Below are 10,806 nucleotides of genomic sequence, written 5' to 3'. Positions count from 1 at the left end.
TCTCTGATTTGAAGTGGCATGAACATTACCTGGAAAAACTCCATATATTAATTCTTAAAATTTCTTTCCTTTGTAGCACTGATTTTTTTTTTACTTCATTTCTCCCTAAAACAAAAAATTAAACACAAACACGTATGCATGCATATATACACAAAAGATAGGCAGTGCCATATAAAGAAAGTTTGAAAATTTGATTATTTTAAACCATAAACTTTATTCTCTGTAGAATGATTAGATGTTAGATCCCCTAAACTTTAAGTTAAATGCTAACTTGCTGTTCGCCAAATGACATAGACATAAGGAGAAGAAAATCTTTGTGGTTTACAGGGAAAAAATTACAGTTATAATCCCCATACCTGCAGTTGTGATAACAAAACATGATTTTCAAAATATTTAGCTACAGAATCTTAATGGGTAGCAAAAGAGGGATCAAACGTCTTTCTATTATTTTGTCATTTGCACATTTTGGTGAGGCATTGTGTGTCTGTTTGATTTTGTGTATTTCTTTTCTTTACAAGACTGTATACCATTGTGTTTGTGTATATGCATGGATGTGTTTGTATGTATATTTTCAAGTCTAGCTCTTACTTTCCATCCATTTTTACTCTCATAATCATAACTTCTTCCTCCCCCTTTTAACTATCTTTCTTTCTATTTTATAGCTTTCTAAATTATGTTCTTTCCACCTAATTGGCCACAGTATTCAATTGAAATGAGCCTTCATTTTGTTTTCTATTTGTCGAAAAAAGAGATGGTATTTGCAGATTCTATTATTAAAGAATAAATGAGCCATATGTTTTATATCTCTCTGAAAAATTTGCATTTTATAAATATGAATCTGTAATTTTTGAAGGTTCACTGATCTTCAATAGAAAATAGAAACTACAACATGTGAAATAAATATTTGCTACAAAGAACTGGCAAATAATAACATCTAACTATTAAACATCTGTAGAATTTTCTAATATCAGACATTATTTATAAAATCAGTACTTAAAATATCAATATTTCATGTACAACAGTACAAATATTTTTATTTTCTTAATGTTTATCATATTTATTGAAATATAATTTACATGCAAAAGATTGAAGATATGTTAAGTGTACAATTTCATGACTCTGACATAAGTATATAATCCATGGAACCATGAACACAATCAAGAAATAAACATAGCTACCACACCCCAAATATTTCCTAGTACCGCTTTGTAATCCCTCCTGCCCATACTTTTAGAATTTCCTGAATTTTATTTAAGTAGAAACTTACAGTACATATTATATTTTGCCTGGCTTTTTTTAATTCAACATAGTTATTTTGAGATAATTAATGTGTAGATGTATTAATAGTCCACTACTTTGCATCATTGAGTAATGTTCCACCATATAGATAGTCCAAAATTTGTTTATTCATTTACTCCTTCATGGCCATTTGGGTTATTTCAAGATTTTGCCTGTTACAAATCAAGCTATCTTTTTATAGACATATATTTTTATTTATCTTGAATAAATAACTGGTAATAAAATGGCTTAAAATGACCAAGGAATTAAAATGCAATATTGATCATTTGGGGAAATAATTAGAAAATATAAAAACAAAAATATTACAGAACCAAAAATAATAATAAAACTACTGAGAACTAAAGACAGAAAACATCTTAAATGCAACTAGTGGAAAGTAAGCTCCTATCATCTTCCTGGGAGTAAAATAATTACTTTTTCTCACAGAACCATTATTGTGACTTTTATTCCTATATATTCTTTACACTAAATGAATTCAAACTAAAAAATTGAAATCTATTAATCCTTGTTAAACGATTGTTCTTACTAAATTGGGTAGTGGGGCTTTTCAATGGTTTTTTTATGAGGGTTCAATTGAACATGGCATATAACAACTGAATAATTTAGTTCGATTGGGAAGAGATTAAAAAGGTAAATATTGAAACTTAATTATGACTTTAGCATGGGGTTACTTATGAATTTTTAAAAGATCACTTCTTTTTCACTTATCAGATTGGTAATGATTATAAAAATATATAGCAAGTTGTGTTAGTAAAAGTATGGGAATTAATATTTATATATTGCTAGAAATATAGCTATCCCAAACTTTAGGAAGAACAATTTGGCAAATATTATAAAAATGTAAAGTTATACATGTCCTTCATAATAGGTGTATCATTCCTACAAATTTATCCTAAAAATATACTAAAGATCAATCACATGATTCACTTATTTCATTGTTAGTATAAAAAATATAATCAACGTAAAATTCCATAAATATGAGTTTCGATAAATGAATGAAGATGCAGAACGGAGCCTATGAAACAGGAAACAAAATATAATAAGGCAACTATTTTTATATTGACATGGGATGATCTACAGTTATGAATAATGTTTGAATAAAAACAAGTTAGAGAAGGTATCCCATAATTAACACTCAGCTCTGATTTTATATATAGCTATATATATCCTGTAGGCCAGGTGCAGTGGCTCACGTCTGTAATCCCAGCACTCTGGAAGGCCAAGGTGGGAGGATAGCTCGAGGTCAGGAGTTCGAGACCAGCCTGAGCAAGAGTGAGACCCCCGTCTCTACTAAAAATAGAAAGAAATTAGCTGAACAACTAAAAATATATAGAAAAAAATTAGTCAGGCATGGTGGCACATGCTTGTAGTCCGAGCTACTCCGGAGGCTGAGGCAGGAGGATTGCTTGAGCCCAGGAGTTTGAGGTTGCTATGAGGTAGGCTGACGCCACGGCATTCTAGTCCGGAAAACAGAGCGAGATTTTATCTCCAAAAAAAAAAAAATTGAATTATCCCAACTTCCCTTGAGATATCACCCTTCTATTCTGTATCACACTACTGAGCAGACCTGTTATAGTTGTGTATTTTTTCACTGGTTTTCAAAATTCTATTGATTATCCAAGGCTCATATTTTTTCAGTTCCTTCTTCCATAAGACAATTAAAATTAAAAATTAAATTAATAGCCTCCTGAAAATATTATATAGTATACAAAACATATAAAGAACTCATACTATTCAATAGATTAAAAAACAAATAATCTGATTAAAAATTAGCAAAGGATTTGAATAGACATTTTTACAAAGAAGACAAAAAAATGAACAGGTATATGAAAAGGTGTTCAACAGAACTAATCATTAGGAAAGTATAAATCAAAACCACAATGAGATATCACCTCACACCTGTTCGAATGGCTGTTATTGAAAAGACAAGCAATAATAAATGTTGGTGAAAGTGCAGAGGAAAGGGAACACTTACACACTGTTGATGGGAATATAGATTGGTGTAGTCACTGTGGAATACAGTATGGAAGTTCCTATAGAAATTAAAAATAAAACTACCATATGACCCAGCAATCCCTCCTCTGGATATATACCCAAAGAAAAAGAAATCACTGCCTAGTAAAGACATCTCCACTCCCATGTTCATTGCATCATTATTCACAATGGCCAAGATTATGAATGTAATCTAAGTGTTTGCCAACCGACAAATGGGTAAAAAAACTGTGGTACACATGAGGGCTGCCTGGAAAGTATCCAACCATTGTTAATATAACAAGAATGGTTAGCGTGACATTGATGTAAGCTGGCAGCCAAGGAGAGTGGGCTGGGATGCACATGCATGAACAATGAAGGTTTCACCGTACTAGTCAGTGGGGCACCAGACTCTGTTGAGTGAGCATGTGTACTGTGTGGCCATTGCATTCAAAATGACTGAGTGAGTAGAGCAATGAATCTGCATCAAATTTTGCATTAAGCTTGAACATTCCTCTGTGAAAACTATTTGGGTGCTTCAGAAGGCTTTCAGGGACGATGCAATGAGTGTAGCACGACTAAAACTGTGGCATAAGTGCTTCAAAGATGGTTGAGAATCTGTTGAAAGTGATCCACATTCTGGAAGGCCTGCAACAAGCAGAACACTTGAGAATGTTGAACATGCATGGGTTAGGTTAAGAGCCACTGGGAGAACTGTATGAGGTCCCAAGGTGCCTACTTTGAAGGGGATTGCGGCGTCATTGTCCTATGCACAATGTTTCTTGTATCTCCTTCAATAAATGTCTCTATTTTTCACATTACATGGAAGGATACTTTCCAGAGAGACCTGGTATATACAAAGAAATATTATTCAGCATTAATAAAGGAGATCCTGCCATTTACCACAACATGGATGAACCTGGAGGACATTGTGCGAAGTTACATAAGCCAGGCACACACAAAAAAAATCACAGCATGATCTCACACGTGGAATACATCTTCCTTAATACTTTAGTGTGCTAGCCTCCTTCAATTAAAAAGTGTGTACATTTATACTGGATGAGGATACAGAATTAGTATAGTCATGTATCACTTAACAAGTGGGATATGTACTGAGAAATGTGTCATTAGGAGGTTTTGTCATCATGTGAACATGATAGAGTTTACTTACACAACACTAAATGGTATAACCTGCTACACACCTATGCTATTAATATATGGTATAACCTATTGCTCCAAAGCTACAAATCTGTACGGCATGTTACTATACAGAATACTACAGGCAGTTGTAACACAGTGGTAACCATTTGTGTATCTAAACATAGAAAACATAGGGTAAAAATATAATATTATAATCTTATGGGATCATGGTGGTGTATGGTGGTTTCTTGTTGACCAAAATATGTTCTGTAGCACATGCTTGCATTACAGTACCTGTATTAGTATGATAGAATTATAGATTATTTTCTTGATAATGATAATGTTGTAATATTATTGCACATTTAAAAGAGCATTATTTTAAAATAAGCTGTTAAAGCAATTATTAATATTGTTATAACCTTCAATTATACAATGTCATTAACAACCTGGAGAAAATGAACATAATTAATATGCCCATCAAATAAAAAAATGCATTTCAAGATGAACACTAAATCTAGAATATGTTTTTAATTTCTATTTAGGAAAAATCACTGTCGTAATTCCTCTATTTATCAAAACCCAATTATCATAGATATAATTTACATCAAATATTCTAGTATTATTCTTTTTAAAGCTTAAGGAAAGTGATAGAGAAATTAAGTTACTAATAATATTTAGAGAGTAGGACAAAAAGAATTAATCCTACAGATTAGAGTAGGACTCCTGTTCCACACAAAGCAATTAATATTTTAAGCACAGTTCACATGTCTTATATTCTCCAGGATATTGTAAATTTCAACTGTAAAAGGGCCTTAATTAATGGAAAATAAAGTCATACATAATAATTTCTAAAAAAAGAATTATTACTGAGATGTGAAGAAAACTATATCAGCATTTCTGCAAAAGTAGAGTTTGAAATTATAAATAAATATTAGGTTTATTTCTATATAAGAAGGTTAAATTTTGGTTATGAACTTTAGATATTTAATGTACTAAAAGCAAATATAGCAAAGTGTGCATTCTCTGTCATTATTATACATGATATTAAGGTAAGAATTCAAGGAACTCATTCATATAAACAAAGTCATATGCAAACAACTTCTGATAATACATTATATAAATGAATATGCTCTTCAAAAAAGTAATGATGTCTTTTATATAATTAGAGTTCTCTTAAATCAATTTAATAATTTAAAAAAGTGTCAATACTTTCACAAATAATTCACAAATAATGCAAAAAATGGTATAACACATGCTTACTGCATTAGTAAACTTATTAGTGATATAAGAACTGTACTTAGTAAAATGTCAGCATAAAATTTAGCTTACCAATTTAAACAGATTTCCTTCTAGTCTCTAATGTAGGATATTACTTTTATTATTAGATCTTTTCTGACATGTATGATTTATCCTTTATGGAATAACCTTATAAATACCTTTAGCTTACTATAAGTACTTTATTTTATTTTCTAATATTCCTCCATTTGTCTTTTATTTTCCATTAATTTATTTTTGAGTCAGTCTCATTTTGATATAGTCTTTGATTCTCATAACAAACCAATAAAACATATTAAGTATATCTTTTTAAAATTCTTATTTTGGGGAGAGTGAACATAACAACAGTAGTTTATTTCACCAAAACTATCCTCATAACTGTACTTCCATGAGATAATCTACTAACAATTATGGGCTACCTTTCCAGTCACGAACAACACAATTTGGCCATTGTTCTCTAACAAGGAAAAACAGGAATCAGAGATAAATTTCTAGAGGCAATTCAGACAAAATGACTTACACCACACATTTATGATTCTGCCAAATAGACAGGCAAGTTAATTCTTAGATATGGTTTACATTTCTTTTAGCTTAATATCACCTACTTGATCCTCATTAGTTTTCCAGAGATCCAGAGACAGAAAAATCCCTAGAAAACAGGATCTACCTATAAAAGTGATAAAAATATTCAAAAGCAAAGAGCTATGTTCTCATCTTTAGTATATGAAAATATACTTCCTGAATCCTTTTTATTACCACACTTTGAACTCTCTCAATTATCAAAAATCTTCTATACTGAGTAAATTCTGGTACTACTGTAGACAAATGGTAAGTTGATATAAGATACTTCTATTATTAAGAGCTTCTTTATATAAGATATAGAAAAAAGGATTACTTCCAAGCCTATAAATAATCATAATTATTTACATTTTGCTGTATCTTAATACTATAAATCAGGACTGATCTTTCTTGGCAATTAATCAATACATTCTCTGACATTGATTACAATTATTCATATTTTAGTCTGGCTTTAGTCAGTCATCCATCTATCAATATAATTTAAGTAAGACTGGGATTTGAATGATAGAGACCTATGAGATACAAATAATTACTTTGATTTCTTATAGTACTATCATTTTGCACACACTCAACTTGTTTGCTCTGCACACATTTATGCAATTTTACGTCAGTAAAACTTATATATACACTTGACCCTTGAACAACACAGATTTGAATTGCATGGGTCCGCTGATTCACGGATTTTTTTAAATTACACTAATGTACCTGTCTTTCCCATCTCCCCTTCTACCTCCTCCACCCCTTGAGATAGCAAGACCCACTCCTCTTCTTCCTTTTCCTCAGCCCACTCATTGTGAAAAGGAGGATGAAGACCTTTATGATGGTTCACTTCTACTTAATGAATAGTAATATATTTTCTCTTTCTTATTATGTTCTCAATAAAATTACATTTTCTCTAGCTTACTTTATTGTAATAATACAATATATAAAACATATAACATGCAAAATATGCTAGTTGGCTGTTGATCAGTAAGGCTTCCCGTCAACAGTAGGCTATTAGTATAGTAGTTAAGTCTTCCAGGAGCCAAAGGTTATATCCAAAGTTTTGACGGGGCGGGGGAGTTGCCCCAGCTCCTGCATTGTTCAGGGTTCGGTACACTTTTTGAGTTTTATAAGTTCTTCCCAAAATATCATCTTCTACAGAATTTTAGTCTCCTATGTTGCAGCTTATTTTCTTAACAAAAAATATAATTTGTGGACTTCTTCTGTATTGCCATGTTCTAAGAGCTATGAGTTATTTTAAACCTGCTTAAATAAAGCAGTCTTATAAGTGGAGGATACACAGGTATTTATGTATATATTTGTATGTGAACATATGTATGTGTGTATGCATTTATATGTTTGTTCAGCACAAAAGTTTACAGCAACTTTCTCTCTATAGATGGAAAAAGAAATTCACCATAGCTCAGGTAATTCTTTAATAAGAATTAATTGAAAGAACTACTGATTCATTTACACATAAGAAAAGTTTGGCACTCATTCGACAGGGGCATTTTTGTCTTGACATTCTTCTTGAGTTGTCATATTTGTTTCACTTTTTTTCCCTGCAAACATTCTTTTTTGTTTTTGCAAAATGTGCCACTCCTCAAATATCTTGTGTTTTTAGAGCTAAAGGATGGTTGTGAAAGGAAAGGATCATTTTCATAGAGGTCTGGGATCCTTCGGGGAAGAGAATCATGAAGACTCTAATCCCTTTCAGCTTGGAGTTTAAAGTTCCTGGATGTTGTCCAATGACTTAAGATGATACAGCTGAAATGTTTAGTAGGAATAAACACCTAGGGACTTCCTCAACCACATCTCCTAAAATGAAGCTCATTAGAGGGAAAGGGAATTGCTGTTATGTAAAGTAGACTCAAAATTACCACCCAGATGCCAGATGAGCCAACATGAAGACTGTGTATTTCATGATGGCTGCTAATACTTTCTTATTGGCATAGTGGGGAATTTTTTTTAGATTTTTGCTGCCTAATTTCAAAATAATGAGCTGCAATTGCTAATTTTAAGTACAAGGCTTCTTACCTGTGTATGACGCTGAGGGATCACCGTCACTTGCAAAAACACAGTGGCCTATTCTGAAATCCCTTGTGGAATCATTGGTTATAGTGTGAGAATTAAGATTTATTCTCAGAATAATTCTGAAGGGAAAATTTCATGTCTTCCATAATAAGATAACCAACTACGAGAATAGCAAAGACATATTAGGTCCTTGTTAGCCATGTTTCAAATTTACACTTTCTTCAAGAAAAAGAAATGGCAATGTTAGAAACTTGGATTAGGGTTATGTGGAAGCAAGAAGGACTCACTCTTGGGGGATGGTTTGGTTAGAGTTTAAAGGCCGCTAAAGAGAAAACATAGCCTTCATCACAAGCGTGGTATTTCGACCTTTAAACAAGGGTTTTGAAAATTAAAAAAAAAAAATTGCTACATATTCTGTACTCTAAAAAAGATTGTAGATATTTGGAAGAATATATAGCTTTAAAATACACAAACTATTAAATAAGTATTATTAAGTCAACAAGTTACAACATGTTGAATAAAAAGTTGGCATGGTCTAGAAATATAGAAAGTCTTGTTTGGATTTAATGCAGGAATAAACACAAAGTGATTAGCATAGAACATAAGTATATGGTCAGAAGAAACTGTACTTAGATATTATTCAAGGGTAAGTTTTCTTATTGTTTCTAACCACGTCTTCAAGGTCTTGTAGTGGAAAGAGCAAACTGTTTCACTTGAGGAAATCTAACGAATGCCATTACATAGATGAATGAATACCAGCCCCTTTTCATTTGTTTATTATTCCATGATCCTCCTTTATTCCACTATGTCTGTGTTTTGTCAGTATTCTGTTTACACCCACTGAGATTGGTTTCAATGGAGTTTATATTTATAACATAATTGCACAAAAATGGTTTCTATTCCTCTGCAAGTGATTAGCATTCTAACAACTATATTTTATTTTTTGTCTTTTATTCAAGATTCAACATTCAAAACAATAGAGTATTTGTGGATTGATTTAGCTGATATTTAAAGAAAATTTTATGTTTCTTAAGCTCATTTTCATGGACAGAGACAGACACATATAAAGTAATCATCATAATGCTAGCTAGCATCAAGAGCCATAATATTGGAACTAAACAAACCAATTATTACATTTTGGGAAATTAGATATTGGTGCTGTGTTTCACTAATTATTTTTATATAGTAATATGTTAACACATTTGAGTGTTAATTTATAATAATATAGTCCTTTTTATTTTAAAATTATTTTATATGAAAATCTTAAAACAAATACAAACTCCATAAAATTACCAAAACTCCAAAGAGACATTAGAAACCAAGAAAAAGGGAAGGTGGGAGGGGATAAGGGGTAAAAACTTACCTATCAGATACAATGAACACTATTATGGTGATGGGCACACTAAAGGCCCAAATTTAAGCCCAATACAGGGTATCCATGTAGCAAAAATATTTGTACCCCTTTAATATTTTGAAATAAAAATAATAATAATATGGTATAGTTTTGAATGTCTTTCCCACAGCTCCTGTCCTAATTTCACCTCATACTCATCTTCACTGTAACCAATTTAAGTGTTAATTATTTTTCCTTCCGAATCCTTTTCACTAATTGACTCACATGTGTGCTTTCCCATGAATATTTTTTCCAAAATTTTGGTACAAGTATAAATTTGTCTGCTATTGAGTTTTTCATCAAACAATACAGTATCAATATCTTTCAAATGCATATTTAAAATGCCATCTAATTACATAAATGATTTATTAATTCAAATATCTTGGTGGATATTTAAGTGGTTTCCTATTTTTTGGCAATGTTTCAACAGATGACTCTTTACCTGTGTCATGATATAAATGTCTCTAATCTTTATTGTGTATGAATAGTGTGTCAATTATGTTTAAACAATCTTCCATCTACGTTTTTTTCTAAAATACCTAAAGCAATTTCCAGATACATTGCAATTGCAGCCATAATCACTTCACCAAAAAGCTCTTATTTCTGCTATTTCTCCCAAACCTAAACATCATTATTTTTCTTCACACAGTCAAGTAGTCATTAATTTACATTTATGTGACTTTCTAAACATTCTGATACCTTTGATTTTATACCTCCCTTTGACATCCTTTTATTATTTTTTTTTCTTAACTTTGCACTAATACATCTAAAATGGCAATGTCACTGCACACTTGGATACATTCCAGACAAATGCTAATCCATATGAGAAAATAACTGCCAGAGTAAACTCTCAAAAAGGCACTTCTCATCATGCTACTCTTCTGAATAATACTATGTGATAACGATATCGTAATAATAATAATATGAACTCTTTATATGCCTTACTCACATATGTGTATACTTTGATTTTCGCTGCTTTTCCATCATTATCTCTTTTTCTATCTAGAGGCACTATTTACTCCTACTACAAAGACATAATGAAATTGTTCGGAACTCCATACTTTCCAAAATCTCCCTGTTTGGTGTGTACTATGCTTTTTTCTAAAACAAGATTAAATAGTCACCTAACATGC

The sequence above is a fragment of the Eulemur rufifrons genome, chromosome 17 (assembly GCF_041146395.1).
Source record: "Eulemur rufifrons isolate Redbay chromosome 17, OSU_ERuf_1, whole genome shotgun sequence".
In the NCBI taxonomy this organism is placed as follows: Eukaryota; Metazoa; Chordata; class Mammalia; order Primates; family Lemuridae; genus Eulemur; species Eulemur rufifrons.
The sequence above is the reverse complement of the archived record's forward strand: the minus strand, read 5'-3'. Positions refer to the sequence as shown.